Source organism: Dermacentor silvarum, chromosome 2 (genome assembly GCF_013339745.2).
Source record: "Dermacentor silvarum isolate Dsil-2018 chromosome 2, BIME_Dsil_1.4, whole genome shotgun sequence".
Taxonomy (NCBI): Eukaryota; Metazoa; Arthropoda; class Arachnida; order Ixodida; family Ixodidae; genus Dermacentor; species Dermacentor silvarum.
In genome coordinates, this window is record NC_051155.1 from 236,356,340 (window position 1) to 236,370,143 (window position 13,804).

The following is a 13,804-nucleotide window of genomic DNA, read 5'->3' on the forward strand; positions in this document are numbered from 1 at the left end:
CAATCCACAGCCTCCAAGATTGTGCGGTGCACGGTGCCCGCACGCGCCGCCAGATCTCGGAGTCTATTTAGCAAGGCAGCATGATTGCTCGTCAGTGCCGCGATCTGATCGCTGTACCTCTTTGCGAGCAAGTGGAGATCGAAACAGATAAACGCTGCCCGTGTTTTGTCCGCAGTTTCTTTGCGGCTTTAGAGTTCAGGCTCGATGGCTAATGAAAACCCACTCGCCCGACTTCCAACGTTCTTACGAAACACATTCATTTTTCGAGCTACCCAGCCGACATCAAGAAAGCGCTGTTTCTGAAATATGTTTAGCCGGTAAACGTTCGCTGCATGAGATGAAAAAAACAGTATAAGTGCCGATCGATGCGGCGTGCTGTATACGCGGTTTGCCACAAGCCGGTCTATCATTGAGTTGTATAAATACGATCAACAGCGTCGAGTCTCCGCAATTTCTGGCGACGCTATAGATTAATACAACTAAAAGCATGCAACGGAAGGCGTGCTATATAAACAGATTACGGGCTTAGGCTTCCACATTAAGGAATGGCGTCTTTTCTACATTTATGTATAAGATGGCTACGTTCCACGTGTTTTGTGTGGTTTCTGTTGAGAACTGTTTATTTCACATTTGCGTCATCTGACTGCCCCCCCCCCTTTTTTTTTTTTTTTTTTTTTTTGTTCTGGTTACATTTCTTCAGTGCCAGCTTGTCGTCGTCTTTTGGTATATATTTGGTCTACGTGAAAAGGACTAGCCAGCGCCGCCTCGAGGCACCAACGTCGCCCAAGTAGTGGCGATTTAGCGGTAAATGCGAGAGAAATGCGCTAGCATAGCGTCGATCGCACCTCCCCGAGGTGTCGGATCCATGATTTAAACCACGTTCACCAAATTGAAAAGTGTTTTTCAGGAGCTCACTCGACCTCGACACACGTCCTATACCTCTTCGAGCAGCGAAGTGCAACTGTCAGTTGCACTGAGCGAGAAGAAAGGGAATCGAGGGGCGACATTTTTATTAATCATATCATACGAGAAGCCAACAAACATAGACACCAAGGACAACTACAGGGGAAATTACTTGTACTCACTAATTGAATTAAAGAAATGAAAAAAAAATTAAAACGGAAATGAAAGTGGATGAAACACGCGGAGGGTCTGCGCGGTCGGGGTGGTTCGCGATGATAATCTCCGCCACGGACGCCGACATCCACGCCGACACTGACGCCGGATTTCGTGTCCCACGAAATCCGGCGTCGTTATATATATATATATATATATATATATATATATATATATATATATAAACACACCGCCTTCCTACACTTCACGCACTTCCACTTTGACATTCCTAATGCTAGATATAAGAAAGACAGAGAGAGAGAGAGACAGAGAGAGAGAGATTCCCTTGTATCCCTTTTATGCATAGTGCGACCATTTAGAGTAGACCAATTAGAATAAGCTCTTTCTGGACATCCTCTACGTATACTCTCGTTTGTTTTCGTCTATCCATCCAACATTAGCCGTTCTGGCAAAGCGAATAAGTGAAACGAATCGTCTATATCCGAGCGTCACGCTATCGGGCCCTACGCGCTATATAGTTGGGACCGTGTTTACGGTCGTTCCCTTCCAGCTGGATATCACTTTCGCGTTGCGTTGATTGCCTCAGCCAGCAAATTGATGCACGTCACTCGGCGGACGCCACGTCACGCATAGGTATCTCCGAGAGGTGATTAATCGCGAATACGGTCCTATGCATATACGCAATGTTTACGGCAGCGCGAGATGTTCATTTCCGCCCGCCAAGTGTGGTGTCGAGTCCCCTGCAGCGCACGACGCTATAGATGAAACGGCCAACATGCTAAGCTGTGCTGCGGCCGTCAAGCTCTATGCAGGCACCTTGCAAGCCCGAAAGGTAGCGAGAATTGACAACAGCGTCGCAACGTATATATACAGCCTTGCGCGTGGTATAAACAAAATGGGAGGCACGGGACGACCCTTCACTGTGACACCCCCGATCGCTTGTGCACGAGGCAATGGTGTCCGAGAGGTGGAAATGTCGAAGTGCGCGTGACATCAGCCCGCTGCGCCAGGATGCACCTCCAGACAACGGCAATCAGCCACTTGCCGCTCCTGTCCAGGGGCTTATGGATCAGCAATATGTGCTCTGGGGCTGCTAGGCGATAGCCGAGCACCGGAGAAGAGCGATAGCCACCCCCCTACTCTGAGGCCTCAGGATTTCGACGCCTGCATGGTGCCTGACCACTAGTCCCCTCGAGAGACGGCTCCTAATATTCCAGTCATTACTTCAATTTCTACAAGACCCAAAAATGATCAATAATATCTGAACTAACCTCCTCCTTTATCCATTCCACCGCCCTGATGGATCCACTTTCTGGGGGCGGAAACTTCTATGGTTATTTTAATAAACGTTTTAACAACAACGCATATGACTGGACACGTTTGCGATCGAGATTCTATTTCAATGTAATTCCTTTTCGCGCTTCGTCAGTGGTCCGAGAGGTTCTCCGCCCTCGTTATCAGCGGTATAAACGACGGTTGATAAGAAAGGAATAGAATGGAGCTGAAAGAATCCCTACAGTATTCCGGCCCAGAAGCGCGAACATTTGTAAGCTTGAGATCGGCAAAGCTCGGTGCGTAACGTGCACCGAGACGAAGGGCGAAGCGTGGGTCCTTCGGATGAAATGATGTTTCATTTCCATCACCTGCCTAACGGCCGGGATCGACTATCTATGAGCTCATGGGGCCATGCAGATGAAAACGTCGTCGTGCCCTCTGGTTGATGTACAAGGTATACTCATATACCGTGTACGTCCACGGAGCTTCACGGCCACGCGCGCTATCGCTATACTATATATATCGATGCACTGCAAGCGCCCCTTCTTCGCAGCGGCGGCGGCGGTGGCGACAAGGCCACATAAGTTTCGCACGTCGTGGCACCTTATGGAAGTATACGCGGACAAACGCGAGAAATAGAGCCAAATCGCCGCTGCGCTGTGGTTCGGCACCCCGACCATTATTCGGCGCCGACGAAACGCCGCGCGATCGTTGCTTTTTTTTTTTTTTTTTTTTTTTTTTTTTTTTTTTTTCCAGCGCGCGCCAGGCGCCACTCGAAGGCGGCGGCGGGGCGATGAGGCTCGATTCCATATAGCGGGCACAGAGCGCGGCCCGAATACAAAACGGCGCATAGAGTTGAATCACGCCGAACGAGATCGCCCCGCGACGTCGGTCCCGCGGAAAAGCCCCGCCGTAGCACCGTCCGCCCTAGCGATTGCCGACGCGCGCAGCATTGCACTGCACGCGGAACAGGGCGGCCTCGCGCCTTCAGTGCGCCCGCTGCGTTGTATAATCGCGCGCGCTTACTGAGCGCCAGGCAGCGCCGCGCGCTTTAATGCGAAACCATATAGCGCGTATATAGAACTGCGTGCCGCCAGCTGCTGCAGTGAGCTTGAAAGCGACCTTGGTGGCGTGGGCCTGGAAGGTGGCGCGAGGGCATGCGCGGAAAGGCGTGATCGCCCACGTGGACGACGGTTTCGCTTCTTTTAACGCCGTTAGCATTATTTGCCTACTTTGAGCCTATCTATATCTGCCTAGCCTCAACAACAACTTTTGTAACAGCCGTGCGCGTACTATAGTAGGCGACACTTCGAGAAAGTAAAAAAAAAATAATAATAATAGCTCCCATTGAGGAAAGCGGCCGAGATATTACTCGTAAGGCAATTAGACCATAACTGTCGGCCCGACGTCGAGTTTACGGGCGCTTCGATGGTGCGTGGTGGTGGCGGTGTAGCAGCGCAGGCTTGTTTCGAACGCTGTGAACGGATCCCTGATACACCTGCAGCGACCAGCCTATGTCCTTGACAGACTAAGGCTGAATCTTCGTGACAAGAGACGATTGTGCAACGCAAAACTGGAGCGTCGACATATTCGGACGCCAAATGCGGCGAAAGGCAAAGGCATACAGCGAGCCGGAAATAAAGAGCCGGAGGGGGCATCAAAATCGGGACGAATTATAGTTTGGTAAGGCAGATCCTTATTTAAGCTCTCTAAAAGCATTCGCGCATATACTTTAGAGCTAAGGGAACGTGGGATCCAAGCGAAGTCATTCGAGATTCGATAGATGAATCTGAAAGAATAAAGGATAAACATAAGCTGACGCATTATAACTATCTATTAACCAGACCACGACTGCGGGCCAGAAAAAAGGCGAACGCGTACGGAATCAGCAAGGTGAATCTTTCGCGCGGTTTTATGACATTCCCTTTTCCGCGCTCTCTCTACGCAACATATATCCTTCCGATTTCGCATATACACCGTCTTGGCAAGACCTCGGTGCACGCACAGTATACACTCAAATGACAAACGACAAGCTCGAATTACGGAGGCGCCTCATGCAGGAGGGCCAGGCCGGATTAGCGCGCTGCATCGCGTGACGCAAGCGCAGGGCCAAAAGGCGATCGTCGCCGCTTTTATTTTAGAAACAGCGCGGCACTCGCGGTCGACCCTGCGCGCGGCACGCGGCGCATATGCGGAAAGTGCGAGCCACGTCGTGCTTATAATGCTTCACTGTTGCACATGCAGAAGCGACAGACGCGACTGCGCGGGAATGCGGATCTCCACGCGTGGAACCGAAACGTGTATAATAGAGAAATGCGCGCGGCAAACAACTGGCGCCGCATATAATGCCAGGCGATGTCTTTTTAAAGCGAAGATTCCTTTATGAACACTCGCGGACTTCGCTTACCGAGGATGCTACAATGCTGCTGTCTTGCTGAACTGTCCACCACACACGCAGTTAAGTGCTACGTGTCCGACGGGCGAGGTCGACCGAGCCTGTCTCATCGATGATCGAACCTGATCATCGGGCTCAACAGCCCGATGATCTAACCATTAGACTACATTTTCACGCATCGCATTTAGTTTTATAGCGTTTAATTACCCGCTTCACGAGAGCTTCGCTTCACATATAGGAACCGACATGGGCGTTGGAACTGCACAGACTTGTAGGTCCTCCGTGGCAAATAGCACAATTCAGCCAACGGTAAAAGCTATCTTTCGACAGCTTACCAGAGCCCTGGACGCCTAAAAGACCTTGGCGGCAGCACAGCCGCGTGGATTAGGTGAAATATATTTTAAAAAGAGTTAGCAAGCTAATATTTTCGAAGAGTTAAACTAAGATAATCACATAAAGTTCGACATTACATAAGAAAAGTCGACATACAAGCAGAAAGACATTCATTAAAAAAGAAACTTAGTCACAGGCAAGTCCGTGAAATAAAACTTCGCGGACAAATGAGTACAAAATATCAGAAGACCCAACACAAGGATATACAAAAACAATGCGTGCATATATGTCGGTTTTACAGCTTAAGAAGAGCTAAACAATGCTAAGTATCCCGGGAAAGCAAATACTCAAGCACTAGTTTAAGAGCAGTAGTTTCAATGAGGATGTTATTCATAAGCGTATTGCTCGAGAGACATGGCAATTTATTTTTTATATGGCAACTGCCATAAGCAATGTTTCTTATGTGAAATCGAACTGTGACGTCCTGCTGATTAACAAAATTCCGTTCATTATCTTCCTAAGGGCACATGTCCCAAATGCGGAATTGCAGGTGATCAGTAATGAAGCGCCACCTATTTAGCAGGTGGTGAATTTATTCGTGGATGGAGAGGAGGAGCGCTTAGAACAAGGTGAGCGTTCGTCTCCTCAGTGGCCTGTCGCGCCTCATCTGTACACACCACGGACTTGAGACTGAAGTCGTGATGCTGCCGCGGACGGACGTCGGCCCATACATCCGTGAAACGCAACGCCAGCTCGACGAATGACCCAATGAACACGAGATATATCGAGTCTCTTGCTCTTCCATTTTGGTATTGGAGTATTTCAGTGCGAACGCCGTGGTAGCTGGCAGCGAATCTGCGATCCAAGAAACTTTCGGTGGCCTGTCCCACCAAGCAGCTAAGCAGGAAGAAAAAAAAAAAGTGCGCAAGTTGGTTCAACCTACGATACACATCTTTTTGCACTTTTCAAGAAAAATTTAATGCATCACTTGCCTCAAGTGCAAATACGATAACTATTCGTATAACTTACGACGGTGAAATTTATTTGTGAGATTGTGACTAGGTGCGGGGCAGAAGTGTTAAATATGGCTTCTGTTCTGTCACAGGCACGCACGCACGCACGCACGCACGCACGCACGCACGCACGCACGCACGCACGCACGCACGCACGGACGGACGGACGGACGGACGGACGGACGGACGGACGGACGGACGGACGGACGGACGGATGGACGGATGGATGGATGGATGGATGGATGGATGGATGGATGGATGGATGGATGGATGGATGGATGGATGGATGGATGGATGGATGGATGGATGGATGGATGGATGGATGGATGGATGGATGGTATGAGCGTGGTCTGAAACGGGGCATTGGGTTGTGCAATCAAGCTCTCTGTATGTATTTTGCCTAATGTCTCACCTGTCTTATAAAAACAAACTCCTGCAGCAAACTTTGTGAACCATAATTGGGAACTTTGTTTTTGTACTCCTGCATTGTTTGTGGTCTTCCTACTTTTCTGCCACCAAACCTTCAATCGCCTCTTGCTAATCTCTATTGCGGACATGTTTACTTTCCCCCTGCTATCGATCCCTGAACCCAAGAGCTTCAAGGAGGTCAGCGGAGCCTAAACCGACAGCCTTGACAAATGCGAAGGCGCCGCCTCGCGGTAGTGGAGAAGCAACACGACACGTGCGTGCTATTTCAAAGCCAATCAACTCGACTGCCGTCACGAACATACGACGAGCTTTTCAACACATTAAGCAGCGCTTCAGAAGAACATTCTGGTAGCGCTAACAGAGGTCACGACTCCGGAAGGAATGAATACGTGTTCGAGAGACTTGAAGTTGGCAAAACACCCGGGAAACCTCTGTTAAGGAAATGGCGCAACGGTTAGGTGCTTGCGTTTGAATACATGGAAGCTAACTTATCGGCTCGCCAGTCGTGCGGACACGATCGTAAAAAACAAAGAATGACGCACACCATTCGCGCACGTCAGAAATGTTTCGACCAAATGGACGCAAGGGAAAGTGATGAAATCTGTCAATAAGAAGTGCGCCGTAAACATGGCTTCTACAGCATTATCGCTCTCACCAACTGCTTATAGGCGAGGCGATGACTATAATTCTCTTTTCTTTCCTTTTCTTTTTATTTTTTATTATTTTTTTGCCGATGAACGGAATCATTATTTTATTTACTAATTTAATGACTTCTGGGTTTCTACGTACCAAATCCGCGATATGATTAGTGGGGGCACCCTCGATTACTTTTGACCACGTCGGAGATTCTTTAACGTGCACTCAACGCACGGTAAACGAGCCTTTTTGCAACCCGGCCCCTTCGCCCCCGTTATAGAACCCGCGACCTCGTTCTCAGCAACGCAACGGGAATTAAAAAGTGATTTTGGGCTATCGAAAAGTGAAAACGAACAACATAAATACAAAATAAACGTATGTTAAAGGACTTGCGCTCTAGGCCTACGGAACGAGGCCGCCCTATACAAGCGGCAAACGTTCCCGACGCGTCGGAGGGACAACGAAATCGAAATTGGACGCAAACAAACAGAAGCTCGGTGAAACGACGAATTGCGGTGTACTATATGCAGGTCACCCCGGCCGCGTCCCGTGTCGAAATGCATTTCAGTTGGCTCAGTCACCCCCCTCGGGCTTACGGAGATGTTAACCTTGCCCTTTCGGTTTCAACACAGCGCCGTCACGCGGCCAGCTACTTAGCCGGCCGCGCAGTCGCCCGACGACGGCGGGGAATCCTTGAAACGAGAGTGGTATACGAAGTAAAAGAACAAACGAAGCTTTTTCAAGGCATCCGGCCACCAATTGCCAAACGGAGGCAGCGCCTGCAGCTGTCCCGTGCCCTGTCCTTGTGAGAGAATGCAGTGGCTGCCCCTCATGGAGTTGACCACCACCGTCGCCGCCACGGACACTGGCCACCCTACTTGCTATTTCTTATTTTCTCCTTATTCTTTTGTTGCTTTCTTATTTCTGCGCACCGCCACTCCGTGGATTACCCTCCGCGCGCCAGCGTCGAGCGAACGTCGATCTTTATCGGCCCACGGGCTGCAACGACACCGGGGTGCTGCGAGACACACACACACACGAGGGCAGGGCAACGGCTGCCCCCGCCATGTTTCACGCGACAGCGGCACCGGCATTAGGTTGGTTCTCTAGGTATATATGCACGCACGCACGCACGCACACACACACGGCGTGCTGCCAAGCGCCCGAGGAAATTATGGCAAGCGAAGAGCACATCCTGTCTAGCGTCTACTTAAAGTTATGACTTTCAATTTACCCTAACGGGCATGCATATAGATTGAAGTGAAAAAGAAAACTGTAGAGAGACGCGCGCGCGCGCGCGCGCGCACACACACACACACACACACACACACACACACACACACACACACACACACACACACACACACACACACACACACACACACACACACACACACACACACACACACACACACACACACACACACACACACACACACACACACACACACACACACACACACACACACAACACACACACACACACACACACACACTGTGAGCTTGTGTTCAACGAAGCCCTGCACCTCTCACACGGCAAACACTTGGGCTTGCTTCCAAAGCGTGTGAGCATCGTAAGCATATATATATTACAGAGAGTTCTACCGGGCGACGCTGACTGTGGACTGCTATACTATATATACTATAGTTGAGAGAATGGCGATGTTGAGAAAACACGAAAGTAAGCTGAAGATGATAAGAAGCATAGAGAGATGCGTACACGTAACCTTCTAAACTGTGCTCCCATTCTCGTGCACGGAGCGCGCATTCTTGGAGGAGGTCATGAGCTAATTAAGGTGCACATGATACATTCGCGCTCGCGGCAAAGGCAAGATTTTGCTCCACGAGATGATTTGATTCACGGAGCAAAGGTGACGGTCCTTACAGGTATCCTAGTGGAGGGTATCGGAGTAATTTTGTCCGCATGGCGTTCTTTCTCTTACGTGCACCGAAGTCTCGGTACGCAAACGTTTTCGCATTCCGCCCCCCCCCATGGAAATGCGGCAACTGTGGCCGTGAACCGAACCCTCGACCTTGTGTTCAGCAGCTGAAGGCCAAACAAAGCCACTGCGAGAGGCGGGTGCTCCGGAACGTTCAGTCTCCGCGGGCGACCTCCAAACTATATATATATAACATCCTTCCATTGATCGATTTCTCATCTGAGAACTGCACCGTGGCTAATGAAGGACGCCGCACTGAAGACCATCGATAAATTTAGAACGTCGGGTGTCGCTGCAATCATTTAACTTGCGGTGGCGCGAGAACACCTGAACGATTGAGTAATCGGCACCTTCGACGCTTGTTACGCCTGACTTCGGTCCTCTCAGGCACGCACCGAATGCCGGGCCTCCTCGGGAACTTGACACGAAAATATACGGGCGCTTGGTGCTTATAATCCGCGCCAGTATCGCCGCGTCAGGAGGTCGAACACGCAACCGCGTGCATATGGCAGGGGAGCATCGCAACCATTCAGCCACCGTGAAACGTTGCGGCCTTCGTATCTGAAGCGAAATAATAAACGATCCCCGGACAAGTTTCCGATGGCGTTCTTGCAAACTATACAGACAGACCCGCGCGGATTTCGCGGCGAGGCACTCAAGACGCGTTCGTGGCGAGATATATCCTGCAGGCATGCCGGAGGCCACTTTCCCCGCAGCGACCGTAAAACTGTGGCAGCCAAAGTTGCGCAACAAATATATATAACGCGATTCGATTGTTCACGGCAGCCTGCAGGAACTGCAATGGATCATTTATGCATGAGACAGGCAGAGAAACGATTGCGTAATGGTTGTATAAGGCGGTCGCTTTCTCGCGAATTCGATCTTCGGGATATAAAACTGCATCCCGCAAAACCCTCCGGAGAGAAAGTCTTCCAGCACGCGTTATCGATGCAAAATGCCGCGGGCCATAAAGGTCGCGCGCTACGCGTGATCCGCCAACGCCCATGCAGGAGGTGCGAGGCTCGGCAGTTTTCGAGGCTCGCGCTGTACTGTGAAGCCGAGCCTGGAAGCTATACGCGGACGCCGCTTATGTGTAGCTGTCACGCCGTATGCGCTTGTCTCAGATATCCGGCCTTTGTTCAAATCGCAAGCGCAGTTCAAGAACACGGATTTACGCAACAAATGGCGGGTAGTAAAGTCGTTCACGCCACGAAAGTCGTGGCGAGCCAAGAGCATTTTGTATATAGCTTTAAGCGAGGAATGCGGGTGCGATCAAACGAAGGCGGAGACAATGAACGCCCTTCTTACATAACGATACCAACTTGGACCTTGTACCACAGAGTGGCACAGCTGGTGACCCACATAAATCGCATCAACGGGCCCAGTCTAATGTACTCGGCATCGCAACCGAATTGCCAGCCGGACTCTGACAGCGGCCAACTCAGGTCCCCCCCTTTCTCTCTGGCGTTCATGTGGCGCCGTCCGCGCGCTGGTCTATGGTTCTAGTTCTGCAGCACTTTCATTTAAGCTCTACAGGTGACTGCAAGTATCCCTCACATTAAATGTCGATCTCCTCGGTGCTCTCTCCACCAGATCATTGCATGAATAAAGCATACAGGTACATCAACGAGTTCACAACCTCAACTCGTCAAGTGTGGCAAGATAACGAAAAGCTCAATCCGGAATACTGGCACGCAGTACGCCAGTCACTGTCTCTTAAGATGTTTTTCCCTAAAACAGCACTTGGGAAATTACCACTCTCCGTTTATAATATAATACAACACTGCTCTTGCCCCTAGTTGGCTCAAACAGCGTTAAAGACGCGTCTGCGCTCTTTAAGAACGACTGGCCCCATTGTATAGGGTAACCAACCGTACGCTCCTCCAGCTAAAACCAGTGGCCCTTGCTTACGCAATAGCATGGGCGTTCTGCTGAGCCCGAGGTCGCCGGTTGGATTCTCAGCCTCATCTGACGAGGGCGGGAAGCAAGAACTCCACTGCACTTAATTTTTTTGTGCACGTTAAATGAATCCCGATAGTAAAGAATAAACAAGGGCCTCCCTCCTCTCGGGCGCCTCTCATAGAGCAGGTGTTCTCATGAGACACTCAAACGGGCCCATTTATCAACAGTTTAATATTCTGGTTACCACTCACACCTGTCACCTGAATTTCTTTTCTCCCCCTACCATCTCTCTCTCTCTCTCTCTCTCTCTCTCTCAATCTCGGCGATCAACTACGTACGGTGAAAGAAAGTAGGCAGCTATCGGTGAAGATAAAGCGAATCGGAAAACGACGGTAGCTGCACAAGTATTAACAAAAGTTATGTGGTTGTGATGCCTGCAGTTCTGTTGTTTCAGAATTTCAAAAGAAGGCGTTGATGCTCACGGGTCCAGCATCGTGCACGCATTGCATTATTTGTACTGAGTCCTTTCTTAATCATTAAGATTTTCGATCCAATGTTCATTAGTATATCACTTGGCGACGAAGGTCTGTGTCCGTTAGCGTTTGTGCGTAGCCTTCATGTAGCGCACAGCCTTCAAAGAAGAGGCATCACGACATATGGCTGTCATGCTGCCTCTAACCAAGTATAGCTCAGGCGAAACTATTGTTGTTGTTGTTGTTGTTGTTGTTGTTGTTGTTGTTGTTGTTGTTGTTGTTGTTGTTGTTGTTGTTGTACACAACCACCTGCATTTCCGTCTCCTCAGTTTATTCTACTCCCACACAACTGAAACGAAGTAGCGCATTACCTCGAAGCTTTCCACCTGGTTCTTCCACTTATAGATTCACCTTCCTCAAACGCACAGCGCGTTCTCGAATCCGGTGCCTTCAGGGTTTCGCAAGGCAACAGGGCGCGAAGTCGTGACAGGTGGAAACACACCGCGCGTAAAAATAAAAAAAAAAAACATAAAGAAATAAACAAAAAGAAATAAAGAAAGCACACAGAAAAAAGGTGCCCCCCAGAGAGGACAGAGTAGACCGGGACGTGTGCCACTGACTGGCGGCCGCGCGAGAGACTTCAACGTTAATTATACGCACGTCGCCGGGGAACGAGCGGACCCGTCTCGCGCGCATTAGCTTCGCGTCGTGCGAACATGCAGTTACAGCAGCGTTGCCCTGCTGCTGCCGCTGTAGCCTCCCTGGCGCACCAACACTTCTGCATAGTGAGCCAATTAGGGAAGCAGGATGAATCTTGTAAGCAGGCCAATATATGGGGAAATAAAATAGGGAACAAAGAGGGGAGTTGGGTATATACTGCAGGCGCGCAGTCATCGACATCACGAGTTAACTAAACGGCGGGAATCAACCATTTATCCTTTCTTTTTCTTCTCTTCCTTACTTTCTTTTCTTTTCTTTTTTTTTTTCCTCACCTCTGTCACCGCTTCGTTAGGCCTTGGAAACTGCCGTAAAATATACCACTGATTGGTACTTGCCTCTCGCGGTCCCGGCAGCGATCACTTCGACGCTTATCGTAAATGGTTCGCGCTCAGTGGGTGCCTTTCTATACTGTGACGAAACCTGATGGCTAAGCGAAGCCAGCACTCTTCAAATCTCGGTAGAGCGATTTGACGGCGAGTTTCATTACGCACCGGTTCCGCAAAGCATGCCGGTATAGTAGTAGTAACTCCTAGTGGGATGAAGGACGTTTTATTAAGAAGCGTGTTGTGCTTGTACCATGGCAAACCCTTCAATAGCCCTCGAGATCAAAAGGCTGAATGGCGAGAATAAAGAGGCGCACCCTCCAACTTCCCCCTAAAATTCACTGGCAAAAAAATCATGGCGCCGACGAGGCCACTGCATGCGCAGTGGTTTATGATGATGGACGTTGTAGCGAAGGGCACCACTTGGTGTTCTTCAGCGTGCTCCTAAATCCAAGTATTCACGAGCGTTCTTGCATTTCGTCTCAATATAAACGCGATCCGCGACTCGTGCTTGAGTAACCAGCAGAACGCCACAGCCGGCGGTGGCACTGTTGAAGCCTTCACACCACGAAGGATCTTTGTCAAAAAAATGTCTCGAAGCTGCTCCGCGACGACAACTCCAGTGAAGATCGAGTATTCGTAAGCGCCGCAAATGCGCGTGCCGTGCATACCCTCAAAGGTACATTGAAGAGGAATATTACCGACACATTCGAGTGGTCGTTTTTGAGTGCTCCTTCGAAGCTTTATCGCAGAAATAGGCACGCCACCGACACTTCCAATGTCCTATAATGTGCAATATACCTTCACTGTCATTGTACACGACCGCCAGAGAGCTCTGACAGCGCTTTGAAACGACAAATCCAGTATGCCGTAATGCCCTTCAGCTGCGTGCAAACCGGATTTATTTCAGAATTTTCCATTCTCTATCTGCGTCCTTCGCCCTTTCCTGGCCCATAAAGAAACACGCACACTGCATGTAATGCTATCATTGCAGTACGTGTGCTCCTAACAGTCGCATTATGCCGCACGTCTGCTTTGTGAGGGGGCGCTACGTGAGTGGTGTCGTTTTATTTATTTGCTGTGAAGTCCCTTAACTGTTGTCACAGGTTCGGGTTATATGTTGTCATTTTGCTTAAAGTTATGATATATCCCTCGGTGCTTGGTCTGCTAGAATTATACCGTCGCATGTACATAACCAAATAATAATAATAATAATAATAATAATAATAATAATAATAATAATAATAATAATAATAATAATAATAATAATAATAATAATAATAATAAT

At 49.4% G+C, this 13,804-nt stretch overlaps 1 protein-coding gene across 2 annotated transcripts in view; it reads right to left on the reverse strand.

The window, feature by feature from the left end:
- Nucleotides 1-13,804, reverse strand: part of LOC119442887 (electroneutral sodium bicarbonate exchanger 1-like) — a 215,272-nt gene that overhangs the window by 160,195 nt on the left and 41,273 nt on the right. The gene's annotated exons all lie outside the window — the stretch shown is intronic.